This window comes from Trachemys scripta, chromosome 8 (assembly GCF_013100865.1).
Source record: "Trachemys scripta elegans isolate TJP31775 chromosome 8, CAS_Tse_1.0, whole genome shotgun sequence".
Lineage (NCBI taxonomy): Eukaryota > Metazoa > Chordata > Testudines > Emydidae > Trachemys > Trachemys scripta.
Genome location: NC_048305.1, coordinates 46547166 through 46566601, shown reverse-complemented (window position 1 = coordinate 46566601; position 19436 = coordinate 46547166).

Here is a 19436-nt window from a genome sequence, read left to right as displayed (position 1 = left end):
ATAATTTGGTGCAGGTTGATCAAAACATTTCATTTTGACAAAACATTTTGTTTTAATTTTGACTTTTATTATGATAGTGAATATAAAAATTTCAAAGTGCAAAGTCATTTCAAAAAGAAAAATCAAAAATTTTGTTTACCTGGTTTTCTTCCAAAATGAAATTCCAGCAAAATCAGCCTGATTTCATGAAGTGTTTCAATTTTGATGGCACTGCATTGTCCGACAGACTGTGGGGTCTCTGTCAAATATTATCAAAAGTCAGATTAACCCCATATAGTGCTCTGGAGCCAGCGGGTTTAGCAAAACTCCTTTGGGTGTGTGTCTGTTCAGTTGTATTTTTAAGGAAAAGCACCTTGTGTCATTCTTCCATAATAACCCCCCAGATCTTATTTAATTGCATAACTCAGCGGTTCTAGAAATATAATCACCTTTGTGTGTGAACTCATCTGTTTGTACAAGATGGCTTCTTACATTAGTCCTTAAACTGTAGCTGTGTGCTCTGTGCCCTCCTGCTATTTCTGGCATTAAGGGACACACAGCCCTGGTGCTTCGGTGAACATTCTGGAATATCATATGACACAACTGCTTGTAGATCACTTGGCGCTTCTAGATCACAGTGCCACATGACACAGCTGCTTCTAGAATGTGTTGGTAAAATTCTTCCATTTTAGTAATTTGGTGGCAGAAGATTAAATTAGAGAAGTAGAGAATGTTTTAGAAAAACAGAGTTGAATAGTCAAAGTCTGGAAATTTTGCCCTGAGAGCTAAGAGGGTCTTAGTGATCTTTTCATTCTCACGAGACTGCTAACAAATGCACCACCTCTGGTAGTGGTTGGTTAGACATAGAGATATATGTTGCATCCTCACTGTTCTCCATCAGGTGATGGTCCCTATGTGTATGCCACTATGGGTGAGCATGGACTCCATGTGCCTGCGACTGGAAAATTTTTACTAGCTGTGTTCAGTGTGTCCTGGGTCGCCTCATGTGCCAAGCCAAGGGCAAAAGGTGAGGCACTAATCACCTGCCTCTCCAGTTCCTTCTACTGATCATGGCAGCTTTGCTAGTGTTCCCACTTAGATTCTAGCCTTTCCCATAAATAGTTTACCTTTAGGTAGTTTAGAAGCATTTTGGTGCCTGGGGGTGCTCCCCACTCTGTTACCTCCCCACCTCCATATGGGGTTCTTGGTAAGCCTAGTATCAGAGGGGTAGCCGTGTTAGTCTGAATCTGTAAAAAGCAACAGAGGGTCCTGTGGCACCTTTGAGACTAACAGAAGTATTGGGAGCATAAGCTTTCGTGGGTAAGAACCTCACTTCTTCAGATGCAAGGCACGAAAGCTTATGCTCCCAATACTTCTGTTAGTCTCAAAGGTGCCACAGGACCCTCTGTTGCTTGGTAAGCCTAAAATCCCTGGCTTCAAATCCTCTGTGGACTGCCCCCAGGTCTACCCGGTGAGTGATCCTCACAACTCGTGCTTATATTGCCTTCGAGAATCTCACTTTCCCTCCAAGTGCAATGTTTGCTGTTTGTTTCTACCTCAAACTCGGCAGTGCTGAGACCTCCGGCTCTAAAGACACCAAATGGAGCTGCTGATGAGGCCCCAGTCTGACCGTGGGTCAGCTGACCCCCTCTACATCAGCAGGAAGTACCTAGCAGTGCTCTTCCTGACAAGAAGCTCTTGAGCGCCAACTGTCAGAGACCAGGCCTAAGGACTAAGGAGGAGGGTAAAAACAAACATGCCTGTAAGAAATGGGAGACATCCTCTTCCAAGGCCTCTGAAAAGAGGATTGCCTCCTTCCACCTTCTAAATCAGGTGACACTTTGCACACTGGGATGGGTGTGTCAGGACCAAAGGAGGAGCCTGGGTCCAAACCACCTGTACTGAGGGCCAAGAGCACCTGAAACATCCAGCTGTGGAAGGGGAGGGGCAGGCCCATGCCAGCAAAAAAGAAAAGAGAACGATCACCGGCTGCGTCCACGGTACAGCACTACAGTGGGAAGGAGGACTCGGCGGTACTGACATTCACTGCCTGACCAAAACTGGCACTGTTGGCTCCACCAAAGATGCAGAAGTCCCACCCGCTCCCCACCAGCTAGACCTGGGTACACTGCCCTGGAGACCCTGGCTCTTTATTCAGAGTTGCTGAGAGTTGAGGAACTGGTGGTCCTTAGGGAAATACCCACACTGTCGGTGCACCGTTCACCAGTGCCACCCATCAGCCAAGGTATCACAAGGCATACGGCACCAACAGCTCCACCAGTGGAATCTGAACTTAGGGTCATGCTCCATTTTGGGTCTGGGGTCTTCATCCCACCCCTTTTGTACCCCATGGGAGGGGTAAGGAGTGAGGTTGTGCTGCAGTCAGGGACCGGCATTTCTTTGGTCTTTTAGTGTTTTATACCTTCACCCCGCCAAACCCCTTTGCCCCTCCCGACTGGTTGCTTGACTTTGCCTTGAGATAGGGGTTGAGGCAGTCTTAAAGTGTGCTCTCGAGTAACACTTTAACTGCTCTTATCTGTTCCCATTGTACTATCAAATCCAGCGGACTAGGCAGAAGCAACATCACAGTATCTTTGTCCTTTGTTTACACATATTAGTATAAGAGTATCAAAAAGTCAAACCCAAAATTCTATCCCAGGCTAAGAAACAGACCTATATACTCACATAAAGTAAGACATTGTTATCTGTGAAATACATTTCTTATTGGTAAAAATGTCTTTTGTATGTTTTGTACTTGATTTTTCTCTGAATTTCCAGAATACACACACAAACACACCCACTTCCAGATCTTCATAGAGATGTATTTTCCCAGTTAATCGAAATGACCAAATCTTAATGTCATAGAAAAGGGCACATTTCGTGATTCTCACATCCTCAGAAATTCATGTGTCATGGTTGTTTTGCTTCCACAGTAAAATATCAAGGATTCTCTGGTGACATAATGAACCACAAGAGCAGAGATTCAATAACATTTTAGCTTCCTTCTTTTCTAAGGTGTATTTTAATTAAAGCAGTTAGCTAATGTGTGCCACTCTCTAGGGCACCTAAAAAATCTTAATGATTTTGGGACAGAGAACATCTCTGTCAGAGGTTTGCACAAACCTAGCACAAAAGGCAGGGTCTCTTGGCTCTATCACACCAATAATAATTAATAATTAATAGTACCTTAATTTAAAATTGCAGCAGACCTTGCTTGGATAACCCTCTATGCAAGATCAATTGCTCTTTTGTGTTCAAAGGCTGATTCACAGACTCAGTTAAGCACTAACTTTTGTTACTCTTTCTCAACTCCTGTATTACTTAAGTTGTAAAACATTCATCTAGTGGTGTCATTGGCTTCACTGGGACTTCGAATCCTGTTTGCTTGATGCTCATTTAGGGCTAGATACTGCTCCATTGAAGTCAAGGAGAATTTTGTCCAGGAGCAAGCCTTAGACACAAATTCAGAAAAAGTGTCTCTACTCAGGTCCATGCTGAACACGAAATTCCTTGTGAATAATTCATTAGACAGGTTTAGCCTCTTTTCCTGCTTGCGAACCAGCCACAAAAAAAGCGTATGTTTCCTCAATTTTATTCATTATTAAAAAGAATTTGCTACAGAACTTAGGTGGATAATGCTTTGGTGTTGTTGGGGACTTGACTTGATATTGGAAATTCAAAATCTGAAATGGGTGTGGATTAGTTTGGAATGCATATTTGTGTATAGTATCACATGAATGAACATGAAGCTTAGAATGAAGTGTCCTAGGCAAATATTCACATATATAACATCAAAATTTGCTTTCTGTTAATATTCCCTAATGACATTTTTGGACCACTTCTGTCAGTATATTTCTTTGCTAGAATACAAACGGAAAGCAAACACAAAAGCGGTATATATGAAGCTGAGGCAAATTCAGTTTTTTTATTCAAGTGAATATTCCTGGCAAATGTTTAAATGATCATCCACCTCTAACTACTAAAAACCCCAAACAAAATAAAACCCTCTCAAAATAAAATATTACTATATCTACCTAATTCTCCCCCTGGACCAAGGAAGCTCAGAAGTTGTTAAAGTAACTTGTGAGACCAGTGGGTGAAAATGGCTGTTCTTTGTATTTTCAATGGAAATAAAAGCAATAATCTAGTCAATGCTTAATTTGTGCTGGGGTTTGCCAGGGCTCTAGGCTTGGCAGTTCATAGCCCTGGAACCTCTGGGTTTGCTGCCTCACTTATGAATGGAAAAAAAATTGCTTAAGCCCCTGCACCTCTTTCATTATAAATTAAGCACTGAAACTAGTATCAGAAAGATTACCAGTAAGAAATAATAAAAAGCCCAGATCTGACTAAAGTGGCACCACATACTAGACATGCTCAGCACATGGCCAGTGCTCAATAAATGAATAATTAACACTACTCTATTCCCTTTAGGTTCTCATACTGCCCTCCTCATTGTACATTAAGTATCTTCTACTTGTACATTAACTGGTGTGAGTAGTATCTTGCCCCTAGTAAATGTCAAAATGCGATTGAGGGATAATAGATTGATCTAGAGAGAAGGTAAGGATGACTTCACCAGAAGTGATGTCACTAGCTACATCACAGGAAATGACGATGACATGAAAGTGACTATGTCACCGGATGTGCTGTTATGACCTCAACCCTGTCCTTCTGGGATCTGGTCCTTCCAGCCTCTGACTCCCAGTGGGAAGGCCCACCTTAGAGAGGGAAACCAATAGAATTTGGTGTTTGGCCCAGAACCTGTAACTCAGTCCCCAATAAATAGTGCCACCCGTAAAAACAATAAAGAAACAACTAAAAGCATGAAAAAAAATCTAAAATGTAAAAACAAAGATGTGTGCAAAGAGACTTGTTAAAGAAAACAATAGACGTTTGTACATCTAAATGGTAACTAAAAACACCCTGATATGGTTGCCCACATGAATATCTGGACATGGGCTTGACCCAAACCCCTAGGACCTCCCCAAGGGTCACTTTCCCTAGGGAGGTAAACAATGAGATTTGGTAAATGGCCCAGAACCCCTATACCAGTGACTGGTAAGTAGCGCCCCCTCTAAAAATGGTAAAGAAACAAAGAGAAAAACATGAGAAAAGCTAAACTGTAAAAAGGTGTTTTAAAATACTTGCAAGCTCATGAAGATCATCCTAATCCTTAATAGTTAGGCATTGTTTTAAACTCTGAAGCATTGGGTTTTATAACCCCTTTAATTTTCTTGTTAGCATTAACTATTTTAACTCTGGATATTCTTGTTATCCATTAACTGTACAGTCCTTCTTAGGATCTTGTTAAGTTCTTGGCATGAATGATGTCCTGTGACAGTGATTTCCACTGTCCAATTACACATTGTGAGAACATTTCTTTGAACCTAGTCATTATCTAAAGTAGTCCATCATCAAGCAACCAGCAAAGGCACTGATCTTGCAGCTTCCTGAATGTGGGAGGACTACCACGCACCTTCACAGTCCCCTTGATTTCAATAGGACTGCTCATGTGCTCCAACTTCCTCACATGCTTAAAAGTGTTTGCTGGATTGGAGCCGGAGCTCTCAGCACCTCACAAGCAACCTTCATTCACTAACTCAAAAATGCACCCCACAAGCAATCAAAGGTGCAATCAACTAATCATCCAACCAGCTCTAGCAGCCAACAAACCACTCCTCAACTAATCTGAGTCAAAATGCGTTAAAATTCACCTCTAAAGCATTTGGCAATGACTAGGTATTAGGTGCACTGTGATTGCTGCTTATTATATCAAATATGACACTCTTTTTTAGTTTGTTTATCTCCACCTGCTTTGTCCCATATGTTAAGACTGTACGTTCTTCAGGGACAAGGAGTGGACTGTCTTTTTATTATATGTCTGTAGAGGGTCTAGTACAGGGGTCTCTAGGTACTTCCGTAATACAACTAATAAACAATAAAACAACAGTTACAATTGTTATGACTGTTCCAAAAACAACCCAGCTGCACAGCTCCAGAGAACAATACTCAGCATTTCGGGCCTGCAGGAAGATCTGACATTCTGAAATTCCCTTGCATTCCTATTCAGAATGAAAAGTCTGAAATTTCAAAATTCACTGTGAAAAAACATTCTGAAATATTTTGTTTTGGAAGCCTTGATAGGACTGTAGCAAAATGTTTCATTATGATTTTATCATTTAAACTTTTATATTAATATAACAATATAAGAATTCAACTATTTTGTACTATATTATACTATAAAATAATTGACTTACGATTATATTTGTTCTAATAATATAAAACAGTTGACTTATATTATATAGTTGGAAGGATAAAATCATAATTTCCTGCTGTAAATTTTGACAAAATGTTGCCGTTTACTCAAATCAGCATTTCCCAACAGAAAACTGTTCTGCTGGAAAATAATTGACCAGCTCTATTTGCAATCTTTTTAGCAGTATTAGTTGTGAATGACACCCAGAAATACTATGTTATCATACAGGTGTCAAAGCCACCTAAGGGATTTGAATGCCAAATTCTCATTGGCAATTAACGCCTTGGTCCTTGGATATTATACTAATAGAGGCAATATAGCATTAGTAATATGAATCCTATTAGGGAGAGGCTTTGTAGCTTATCCTGCAACGTATCCTGAATGCTTTTGTGTCTCCACTTTTCCACTTCCTTAATCCAGCTTTCTTGGAGCATTTTATATGGCATGTCAGACAGTAGGCCTGTCCAGAAGAACTTGACTGTTATATGTGATTAAAACCAGTTACGGTACTTCCCATTTCTGCTCTCTCCCTTTGATACTTCTGCAACCATGCCAAGGAAATACCTCCTCTGTTCGCCAGCACTGATTTGTTCTTCACTGGAATGCAGTGATGTTCAAGAGGGAAAACAGATTGCCTTTGATTTGAAGAGGAGGTAATTCTGTTTATCTGAGAGCAATAACAACACACTATATTTCAACTTGCAGGGCAATACTGCGTCTTTAAACTGATGTCAAGTGGGTGCTCTAAGACCCTTGGAGCAAAAAGCTCATAATACCCTAATAATAATAAATAACAACCCTTAGCACTTGTAGAGTACTTTTCAGCTACAGATCTTGAAGCATTTCACAAAAGTGGTTATTATTGCCACTTTGAATGGGGAAACTGAGGCACACAAGTTCATGCCAACCATTTTAAACTTGGGATACATTAAATTTAGATTTCATTAGGAAGAGCAGGTGCTCAGCACCGCTGCAAATTAAACTACTTATTTAGTAAAGCTGGTGGAAGAAATACTTGCAGAAATATGCAAAAAAATGTTGGAAATGTTTTCTTTTTTCTCCCTATATTTGAAATTTTTCACATTGAAATTTTGAGACTGTTCTGGTGTTCCGGTGTTTTGGTAGCTAGATATGAAGGTAGGGCCAGATTTATAAAGGTACTTTGGTGCTGGGCTGGCCCATTAAGGGGAGGCAGTGCTCAGCCTGCCTGTGACAGGTTCATGTGACAGGCTCCTGTAAGATAGAACAACCCAACCCAGACCCACCTTGAAATAATAACTACATAAGAGGCTGATTGGTAGCTAATTAGATAATGAAGAAGGGTTACCTGGACTCAGCTGGGGGTTTCCTTGAGACAGGAAGCTCCTGAGGAGAGGTGCTCGCAGGAGAGCTTACCAGAGCAAGGGGCCTAGAAGGTGTGATCCTTAGAGAGTGGAGATTCCTAAGGGAAGAGCTAGAGCTGTCAGGTCTCCAGAAAGGTCTGGTCCCGGAAAAGGGACTTCCCAGGTAGTGGCTGGAAGCCCAGCCTGTTGGGAACTACATATTGCCCTAGAGAAGAGCTGCAGTTGACAGACCTCCATGGACCCCTGGCTCTGAGGAAGGACTCTCTCCAGGTGGCAGCAAGGTGCCTATCTCTAGGGAAGAGGCCCAAGTTGAAAGACTCCTGCTGGTAAAGGGCCTGACTGAAGGGGAGTGGTGGACTCGGGTGGGAAGAAATAAACTAAGACTGACTCTGTCTCCCACCTAACACGCTGGGGTGAAGGTTTGCTTATATACTTAAAGGGCATCAACAGGTGTAGACTTCTTAGAATGGGTGCTATTCCCTATGTAAAGACTCATTGATCTTATTGACAGCACATTAGGGGAAATTGAGGCAGGGAGTGCTGCAGTGCCACACTTGCCCAGCAGGAGGTGATACAAGTCATGTAAGTTTTGTGACAGGTCCCTAAAGCTGCAGATCAGCACCTAGTGGGACTTTCCAAATGCCTAGGCCCATGGAATTAGGTGCTTTTTTTTCAAGCTTTTCTCCACAGCCATGAGGGCTAGAAACTTCCTTTTTGCCCCTCCCCCCCCCAGTGAAAGCTGAGTTTCTCATATAGTCACATGACTCCAGGAGTCTCCACCAGGCGCAGGGCCTGAGTGTGCCAGGTGCTGCACAGACATAGAATGGAAGACACTCCCTTTCCTAAAGATCTTATGATCTAAAGAACAAAGCAGACAAACACAAATAGGCAGCAAATAAATCATTTTCAGAAACTCAGGACCAACCATTTACAAACTCTCCCAGTCCCAACTTTCTGCTCCAGTAACATTCCTTCCCTTGTTCCCTGAGTCCAACTACCACAGCCAATGTCCTGTCACTGAGTTCTTTCTCCCCACTCAGAACAGTGAGCCTCACTCTGGAGCCAGACACCATTTTTTTTTTTTGAAGGGTTAAAAAATGTATGATGTTATGCTCTCAGTCAGTTGCCAGCCCTGTATCCAGCTTGTGATCTATGACCTGAGTTTTTTAAAGATGTCTTCTTCACCTTCCCTTAAACAGAGCAAAATTAGAGACACATGGTGGGAAAGATACATGGAGAAGATATGCATATCCACCTATCCACCTTATGAAGAATAAAGGTCAGGGAAAATAACTTGTCACTGTCATCTCCAGTAAGCAGTAATCTGTTTTGTATCTTGGGTAATGATGCCATGTTATTCCTCATACTTTCTGAGGCCTCAGAGCTACCAAACTAGATTTGTCTCCAGTACTTTTTTATGATGATTCTATCACCAGACCAGATGTCACGCCCCTTGAAGATGCAGCTAGCCCTCCATGTGCCATCAGTTAGTGTGTGATCCCCCAAGCATGGAACTGCCTAGGGCCTCCACCAAGGTTGTGATCGCCGATTTGACTATAATGGATCTAAGTGGCTTGAAAGTACCAGCAGCTATTAAGAGGTAGAGGCATCCCCTCCGCTATGACCCAGGTACTCCATTGTGGTGATGTACAGCTGGGAGGAGGAGAATTCCTGCACAGGATGTCTGCAGACTGCCCTCACCAACACAGGGGATATGCTGTGGGTGGGGCTCGAGCACACACTGCTAAGTGGATTCTGAGCAGCTCCAGGTTGAAGTGCTGCCCATAGGCCACCAAGGCAGGGTTAACATAACTTAGAGCAACCCCCAGACTACATAAATTACTGTGGGAGACATTTGTCCCATCATCGGCCCAGAATCCTGGGGGTAGAAAGGTGGCTTAAAGACAGTTGCCCCGTTCCCCCTGGGCTGCAGCTAAGTATTTGCAATCTCGCCTGGCGTCTTTGTGTCCCACCCTTTGCCTGATCCACAGAGGCTGTGAGTCTGCTACAGCCCCCAGGTACAAATGTTTAGCTCAAGCTATAGAGGCTCAGGCGTGGCGCTCTGGAGGTCCCTGGTGTCGTCACAAATCTATACTGTCCCTAGAGTGTCTTCCTCTAAGCAGGAGGACCACTGGCTCCTGCTCACCTGGGACCAGATAAAGTAGAAAAGGAATCTATTTGGTTTACAGCTCCCCTAGACAGAGGTATTAGTATCTAGTTGGATTTTTCCACCTCCTGGGTTAATTGTCTCAGAGCAGAGCCAGCACTGACCCCCCACTGAGCTAACCCAGGGCTAGATGACATGAAACTAGGACTGATTGAAATGTGTGCTGAATGAAATATAAATGAGCGGTCCCTCCTAAGATCAGAGTGCCCTTGGCAAGCCTCTTAAAATCACAACTCATAAAATAAACAGACTCCAGCAATTACCTGCCTCTTGCTCCATCTCAGCAGCCACATCAATGCCACAAAGAGTTAATAAACCTCCCCAACAAAATCGCCACCCCAGTCCCTGCAGCTGAGGCTCCCAGGGCAGGGCGAGCTGTCAATAGAGGCTAAGTGATTTAGTAAAACATTAATGTTCCCGGAGGAGTCGTATTTGGGCTGCGTGGGTTTGGCGAGGGAGGCTGCCCTGACCAGCTTCCCTGATTCCAATTACCAAAGGGAAAACAGACCATTGAAGAGGCCTTTGTTTTGACACTAGCTGTAGACTTACTCTCTGCCAGTTTCCTTACCCCCTACTGTGATCTTCCCCTCTGCTGTAATCTGGACCGGTGATCTGCTAGGCCACTCCAATCCTTGACTTTGGGAGCCAGCCTTACCCTGCTCTGCTATGAGAACCCCCACTCCTGGGCAGTTCACATACAGCCTCTGACATGTAAGCTGCTCCCAGCTACTTGCAAGCGAATGACACTAGCCAATATCTCCGGTCCCAGACACAACCCTGGGAACCTCCATCTTGCAGTGTCCAGTTATGCCCGCTGGACGCTGCAAGCTTATATGAGTTTGTCAATTTAACAAAGAAATTGATATGTACCAGGCTTGTTCTCCCAAAGGGAGCCTCTGGCATGCTTCAAACCAAACGCACTGCTTCAGGTAGAATAAACAAACAGATTTATTAGCTATAAAGATAGATTCTAAGTTATTATAAGTCAAAGCATAACAAGTCAGATTTGGTCAAATGAAATAAAAGTAAAACACGTTCTAAGCAGCTCTTAACACTTTCAATGTCCTTACAAACTTTGATGCTTCCCACCACTGGCTGGCTGGTTGCTCTTCAGCCAGGCTCTCCCCTTTGATCAGTGCTTCAGTCGCTTAGTGGTGGTGGTGTCTGTAGATGTATATGAAAGAGAGAGAGAGCATGGCAAATGTCTCTCCCTTTTATCATGTCCTTTCTTCCCTCTTGGCTTTGCCCCTACCTCAGAGTCAAGTGAGTATTACCTCATCTCAGTTCCAAACTGGCCAAAGGAATGGGGCGACTCCCTCAAGAGTCTAACAGATTCTTTTGTTGCTGCCTATGCCAGCGTCTTTTGTTCCTGTGAGGCTGGGCTGGGTTTGTCCCATACCTACCCTGATGAGATGTGAACTGCCTCTCTGCTCTTGGAGAGTTTTTGTCTGGGCTTGGTATAAGCCATGAGGACACATTTTCAGCATCACAACTATATACATGAAATTATAACCTATAACATCACTATAACAACAATGCTCAGTACATCATGAGCCTTCCAAAGACATCCGACATGACAAACTTTGCATTAGATACCACACAATCATTTTACAAGGATGAACATGGGAGTGCTGGGTGTTCCCCCAAGGTACAGAGCATCACACCTACCCAGGAATTAGAGATCTGATCACCTCTTCCCACAGGACTCTCCATGGTGAGGAACACTGGAGGGGGAAGAATGCCCCGAGGACACCCTAGATCCCCACTCCGGAGGTGGGGTTTGCTTCCCCCTCAAGCAGAACAGGCAGTGGTTTGGCCCCCAGGAGGAGATCTGTAGGAGGCCAGAGCTATCTGTGTGGCACCCTTGCTCCTCTGCAGTGACTCCTGGCTCCTCTCTCCTGTTGAGTTCTCTCCTCTGCCCGGTAAAATGCAAGGAGATCATATGGGGCTAGGCTGCTCTGGCACATTCTGGCAACATGCAGGGCTGGATTTCCAATTAGGCACATGCCTAGGGGTGCCGGTGTTCTAGCTCTGAGCCACCGCGGGTAGGCAGCAGGGGCCCCCAGACCTCCGAGCCGCTGCAGCAGGGAACCCTGAAGCTCCGAGCCCCTGCGGGCAGTGTGGAGGGGGAGCTTGGAGCTGGAGCTCCCGCAGCTGCGAAGCCGCTGGGGGTGCCTAGGGGTGCCCAAGGTGTAAATCCGGCCCTGGCAACATGGCCCTGGCCACCTCAGCCATCACAATAGATGGCTTTTCACTTTCTGGGCCAGAGACTGATCTCAGCTACCCCCAGTGCAAATCTGGAGTAATTCTATTGACTTCAGTGGATGGAGTTAACCAGATTTGCACTGGTGTGACTGAGATCAGAATCTAGCTCTCTCTCTTCCTCTGGGTTCTCCTAGGAAAGTGGATTTTGTCCCATCTCCTCCAGTAGATTGTATTACCTCTCCCAAGGAGATAGAATACTGGCTGCTAAGAGAGATCAGTGCTGTTACTGGCAAGATATAAATCATATTTGAAAAAGTCCTTCACCTGTGTTATGACACTGGAGAGGATTAAAATGGAAAGTCTTTTAGAACTCAGATTTACTTTTCTCCTTTGTTTCATTTTTGCACTTCACTCCGCTTGGACAGAGAAACTAGAAGGGTTGATTTATAGTCAGTTTTGCTTCCTATCTGTGGTATTTATATGGCCCTGTGATGGGGTGTGTACCCACACAGGTTAAATTTTTTTTTACTAGAACTGAAGAGCTCAGTTATGGCATCTAGTTGCACCTGGAGGGTGGGCCAGGCCTAATTAAAGCAGGACCCCAGCTGGAGCGGAGCTGGAGGGTAGTATAAAGAGAGGAAGCTCAAAGTAGAGCGGGACTGCAGAGTGGAAAGCTACGGGCACTATCTTGGCCTAGAAAGTAGAGAGAATGGTAGGGGTCAAGGATGAAGCCCAGGGTGAAAGTTGGCCATGGGATCCTCTCCTGAGTAGAGAAGGGTGGCAAGAGGCCAGAAGAGACACAGAGCAGCCACTGGAGAAGACGCCAGTGATGAAGCATCCTAACTGAAGGGCAGGATCAGGACTTCCAAGGAGAGAGCCCTGGAAGCTGTTTGGCGGAGGAACTTAAGAGTCATGATAGGTTAAGCCTCGGGAGAACAGAAGTTGGGTTAGATTGTACTTCTGGTCTGAGATTTATTGGGGGATTCCAGCGAACAGCCTGGCCCTGAAAGAAGGGTGAACTTCAAGAGGTGTGGGAGAGGCCTGCTGATAGGCCATGGTGGAAGATGTCCAAGGAAGCAGCCTCCTTGCTGATGGAGCAGACCTTGATTGCTGGTTAATGGGTCCCTGGACTGGAAACCAGTGTAGGGAGGCCCTGAGTTCCCCACCAGCCACTGGTAAGATGGAATGAAGCCCCGGAGAAGGGGATATGGACTACTGGAAGCTCAGAGAAAAAGATGTATGGGCCCAGCATTGAGGGCAGCAGACCGGGCAGATGATTAGCCGTTTTTGTTGGATATTGATACTGCTATACCACGCCAAGCCACTCGAGGTGTTTCAACAGTGATTGCAGTCTTCTACAAGCCTTCATCACTACAGTATCTGAGCCCCTTACAATCTTGAATAGATCTATCCTCATTATATCCCTGTGAGGCAGGGCAGTTATCCAAAGGCACCCAAGAAGCTTTTTATGGAAGAGTGGGGAATTGAACTCCTGGATCATCCTTTTGCCGGGGTCTCAGCACCTGGCACGACTGTATTTGGGTCTCCAACATCGCAAGAAAAGGTTTAAATCCCCTACCTGGGTTTCACTGAATTTAAAAGAGCAAACAAAGTCCTTGCTCCCAGGAAACCATTTCTATTCAGCATTCTTTGTTGTAATCCCGCTGAGAAATGGGCCGAAAGCTACTTGAATGTCTCTTAATGAGGATGGTACACACAGTATTGCCACCCCTAAGTGTTCAAAGAACAGGAGACAAGTCCCTAAAAATAACAAGATTGGCTTAAAAATCATCAGCATTTAGAAATTAATATTTCTGGATTCTTTTTAGTTGACTTTTGGCTTTTGAGCCATTAAGTTTCATGTTTTCAAGCTCTACTCTGCAATCAGGTTGGCTAGAAACTTGTTTTTTCCCCCCTTGCCGTGAAAGCGGAGATTCTCACATAATCACGTGTCTGCAGGGGCTGGGGCTTGAAAATTAAACTCCAAATATTGGCAGGCTTGCAACCCAGTCCAGAGGGCTGGCAACCCTATATGTGACTGATCTTAACATGGCTGTGCAGATAGTAAGGGGCGGAGGGGGAGGAGGGGTAACACAATCCCAGATACTCTTTCAGGAAGTGAGGTGGCAGAGCCCTGGCTGGATGCTGCACTCGCAGAAAGGAATGTTGCAAGATCCTTGTCACAGCACAGCAGAAGAGACTGAGCGGGAAGTGTGCTCCTAGGGGTAGGGTGTCGGTAGGGACTGTGCCGCCCTCCTTGGGGTGTCTCCTTCTCAAGGCTGCACCTAAAGGCACAACCTAGTCCATAGGTTTTCATAGGTCTCAAAGGGCTTTGCAGCGGGGAAGGGTTAAGTATTCTTACCCCTCTTATAAGTGGGGAAACAGAGGTACAGAAAGATTACATGACTTGCCCAACATCACAGGGCAAGTCAATAACAGAAGTGGGGATCAAACCCAGATCTCCCGAGTCAGTCCTGTGCCTGACAAACTGGACCATGCTGCTTTCCAGCACCATAGCTCCCCCTGTGACAAATAGGTTTGTTATGGGCTCTGTTTACTGCAGCGTATACCTGTCCGCCATTCAGGAGGGAACCACGTTAGTGCAAGGAGAATGACGTGTAGTGACAGCTCCTCTAGATTCCATCCCCCTCAGGGCTTGCTCCCGTTGGAAGCTTGGCAGGGCCTGTGCTGGGAATGTCTTGGTCTGGTAGGACTGGCTCTCCAGCCAGGACTGCAGAGCTGAAAATCCAACACAAATCCATACGAGACACCCATGCAGTCTGAGACAGCCATTAGCTAATCTTCCCTTTGGCCAGCGCCTCTACCTCACCATCAAGGGAGCTTGGATTACAGAAGCTGCTCACTTAATGAGAGAGTCTCCAAAGGAAACTTGCTTCTCTGGCATGAAAATACAGAGGCAAATGAAATACTTGGCACTGTACAGATTCACGTGTCTCTTAGGAACCATCTGAACTAGAGCTGGAAGGTGGAATTTCCAGCTTGGGTAGACTGATGGGCACTAGCTTTGACTGAGCTGGTATGCTAAAAACAGCAATGTAGCTATGGCAGCGTGGGCAGCAGGAGGGATTCACTGCCCAACTACGTACCTTGGATCTGGGACAGGATTGTAATAGGCATGGGTAGTCTGCCTGCCACCTGCACCACCATGGCAATGCTGCTAGTTTCAGCGTGCTAGCTCAATCAAAGCTAGTGCACGTACATCTACGCGGGCTGGAAATTACCTCCCCAGCTGTAGTTTAGACATACCCTTAGGAGCTCAGAGCACTTAACATGCATTGAGCCGTATAGAACACTGTGAGATAAACAAGTGCTAATCCTGCTTTACAGATGGGGAAATTGAGGATTAGAGAGGTGAGTTGTCTTGCCCAATTTGAGACAGTGAGTCAGTGGCAGAACAGGGAATAGAACCTGGGTCTCCTGGCTCCCAGTCTTCAGGATGGGCTGTAAAACCAGGGTCTTGATTGTTTGTAGTCATTAAAGATCTCATGTGGTTTTCTGGCAGAGTAAAGGTGTTAACTTTTGTTTCCTGGCCAGATACCAGTTTGGCTGATTATATTCTTGCCTTTCTCAATTTCCCCTGCAGTTTCAACGGCATGCTCCATGCTTTACTTCCTGTAATAAGCTCTGTGTAACAGTGCTGTGTTTCATAGGTTCCAGCGCCAGAAGGGACCACTGTGATCATCTAGTCTGACCTGAATAATACCAGAGAACTTCCCCAAAATAATTCCTGGTGTAGATCTTTAAAAAAAAAAAAAAAACATTCAATCTTGATTTAAAAATTGTCAGTGATGGAGAACCCACCATGAACTTTAGTAAGTTGTTCCAATGGTTAATTATTCTCACCGTCAAAAATTTCGCCTTATTTCCAGTCTGAATTTGTCTAGCTTCAGCTTCCAGCCATTAGATCATACTATACTTTTATCTGCTAGACTGAAGAGTTCACTATTAAATATTTGTTCCTCATGTGGGTACTTATAGACTGTAATCAAATCAACGTTCTCTTTGTTAAGTTAAGTAGATGGAGCTGCTTGAGTCTATCACTATACGATATATTTTCTAATCCTTCAACCATTTTTGTGGCTTTTCTCTGAATCCTCTTCAGTTTGTCAACTTCCTTCTTGAATTGTGGCCATCAAAACTGGACACACTATTCCAGCAGCGGCTGCACCAGTGCCAAGTACAGAGGTAAAATAACCTCTCTGCTCCTAGTCAAGATTCCCCTTTTTATGCAACCCAGGATAGCATTAGCCTTTTGGCCACAGCATTGCACTGGGAGCTCATGTTCAGCTAATTATTCACCACGACCCGCAAATCATTTTCAGAGTCACTGCTTCCCAGGATAGTGTCCCCCATCCTCTAAGTATGGCTGTGATGGGATTCACTTGCCATTGCAGTGCCTCCTTGTGGTTGCATCTGAGGATTAGCTCCACTTTAGGTCTGATGCTGCTCTTCTGATGGTTGCTCATATTCCCCCTAGTTCTCCAGGATGCGGGTGCTCTCTTCTTCTCGAATCAGCCGTCCGCCCAGGTTGCTTATAGTCCTCCCCTTCTGGAGGTATCAAAGTCTGCATGCCGTTCCAGACAGTCTTCTGGTTGACGGCCTGGTCCTGCACCACTTTCCCAGAGCCTGGTAGGGAAACCTGGGCCTACCCACTTACTCCAGGTTCCAGAAACTATGGTCTTGCTCTCAGACCCTGTTGCTATTTTCCTGGACTCCTTCCTACTTCCCTTCTCTATCTTTTGCGCCCCTGCTCCTTCTGGGTGTGCTGGCCCAAGCTCCGCCTCCCAGGGAGTAACTGCAGACTACCTCCCCTTTTTTGACTTCTTGCCAAACTCTGTAGCCCCAAACAAACCTCCCTTCTCCTATGGCATGACTGCAAACTACTTCCCCTGCAGATCTCTTCTGTTCTCGGCTTCATCCCTTTATACGGGTCCTACTTGCTCCATTCCAGCTGAACATCACCTTCCATAGGCATTATTGATCCCTGGCTTTCCCCAAGGTGCAACATATAAGGTTCACTGACTTAATTTAACCTGCTCTGCCTTTTGTGAGGTGAGCATCCCATCACAATGGCCTACATTCTTTGCTCCTAGATGTATACATTTACGCTTAGCCATTTCACCCTATAGGTACCTGCAGTTCTGTGGGGATAAGTGATTCCTACATAGCCAGGCTGTAAAATGCTTTGGGATCCTTCTTGATGAAAGGTGCTTTAGAAATGTAAATTTATGATGGCTGCCTTTAGATTAGACACAGACTATTCCTCATGGAGGGAATTCCTAAATACATGCAGTCCAATTCCCAAACAAAGGCAGCAGACAAATTGTGTTTTCAGACAAAAATTCTTTCCCCCCCTTTTGGTAACAGGTTAAAATGGATTCCTGCAAATGGGAGATAATGGAGTTCACCTTTAATCTCTTGCTGCTGGGGATCAAATTACCTCTTATAAATGACTTATTCTGGCCAAGCAAATGATTTGGAATTGATGTTCTTAATTGTTTTCTAAATTGCTATTCCCCACCCCGCAACACAGCTGTTTTGTATCAGAGTCTAGTCTAATGGGTACCGTCAGCCACACAAGGGCGTTAAGTCATGCAGTCATAAAAGAGAAGAGGTTGGGGGGAAGGGAGGGAAATACCACCCAGGGTATTGACTAGCTGTAAGACGCACAAATTGAAATATTCCCTCCCAACAATAGACACAATTCTGTCCGGGGCTAGCAAACATGGAGATTTTTGCTTTTCTCCATTATTCAGAGAAGGAGAAAGGTTAAAGGTCTGGACTGGGATGCAGGAGACCAGGGATGAATTGCTGGCTCTTCCACAGACTTCTCTGTGTTACCGTGGGCAAGTCATTTATTCCAATGGAAGTTAGGACCCTAAATTCCTTTGAGGATCTGGGCCTTAACCGCTCTGTGCCTCAGTTTCCCATCTGTAACATGGAGATAAGAATACTCTCACTCTCTCTAACTTGTCTATTTAGATTATAAACACTTTGGATAGGATTTGTCTCTTATTATGTTTAAAATTTAAACATAATAAGAGACAAATCCTGCTCCAAAGTGTTTACAGTCTAAATAAATGATGGGCCTCTGATCTCAGTTGAGGCCTTAGAGGATACTGTAATAAAAATTAGTAGTAGTAGCCGGCAATCCTCCAGAGTTCGAGGATGACTGTCTTTCATAAAATGATAGCTGGTTATTGCTGATGGAGCCGCAGGTGGTTAATGAGACCAATCTGGGATCCACAGATCTTGTCACGGTTGGGACAGACATTTTCCAGTTGAAGGGACGGAATCTGGTTGTTGAGTCGGCCTGCAGCGTGTTCTTTCCCCCTTTCCCATTTCTCCATTTCCTGTGGTCTCCATTGGGTCTTGAAATACTGGGATCCTTGCTGCAAGGTTCTGTTGCATTTTGGTCAGTCGAGGGCGTGTCTCACCCATGAGTTAATGTCAATATTCCAGGTTCTAAATTTCATTGCTCAGTTTTGACCGCAGTAAGGTGATCCTGCTGGATGTGGTTATCCAGTAGGGGGGAGTTGAGGCAGACTATGTTTAGGGCACCTTTTCTAGCCCCCTCCCCATGCAAGGTGAGCGAGTGGATCCTAAAAAGGACTGCTCAGTCACTGCTGCAGCTGCCAAGTTGCACTCCTGCCTCTGTCTGAATGCAAAAATGATCATCTGATACCGGCCGCCTGTGTGAAGGTGAGTGACTAGGAGTGTCCGGTGATCACTATCCTACTCCCATCACCACTCACCAATTTCCACGGGACTTGGACGTAAATATGGAAGACGCCCAGGTGAGAATTCTTTTAATGTGGAGACACTGTTGCACACCAGTGTCCACATGGTACTTGACATGATGGTCATCATAATCTAATGGCAAGGAAACCAAGATGGCTGGAGACCTTCATCCTGATGCAGCCCTCATCTGGCTTTACAGCCTGTAGCAGTGTGGCAGTCATCCCTCCCCTCTGGGTCAGAGGGAGACCAGCCGGCCTCACTATGTCATTGGGATTGCCACCTAGTATCAGAGGGGAATTAGTAACCCAGGTGTTAGCGTCCCGACCAGTTTGACAGGGCTGAGCCCCCGAGTGGGCAACCGGCTCTGGCCCCTATGCTGGGGCTGGGCAGCCCGTAGTCTATCGTTGAAGTCAAACGGGCATTCCTGAAAACCCACCCCTGATGACTTAGTGTTTGGGCAGTTCTTTTAAATGCACAAAAACACGATACACAAGGGATTAGAACAATAGCTAAGCTGGGTTTCTGACCCATTTTCCAGGTTTACAAATCAAAGGATGATTTTTCTAGCTCTCACAGCTAGAAACTCAACTCCTCTTCTTTTTGCCTTTTACACTGGTACCATTAAGAAAGATCCTGCAACCAGCATTGTGCTGAGGAAGTGCCAGGAAGAATAGACTCCAACTTGCTTTCCTGTTGCTGAATGTACTGAACAGGGCTAACAGCT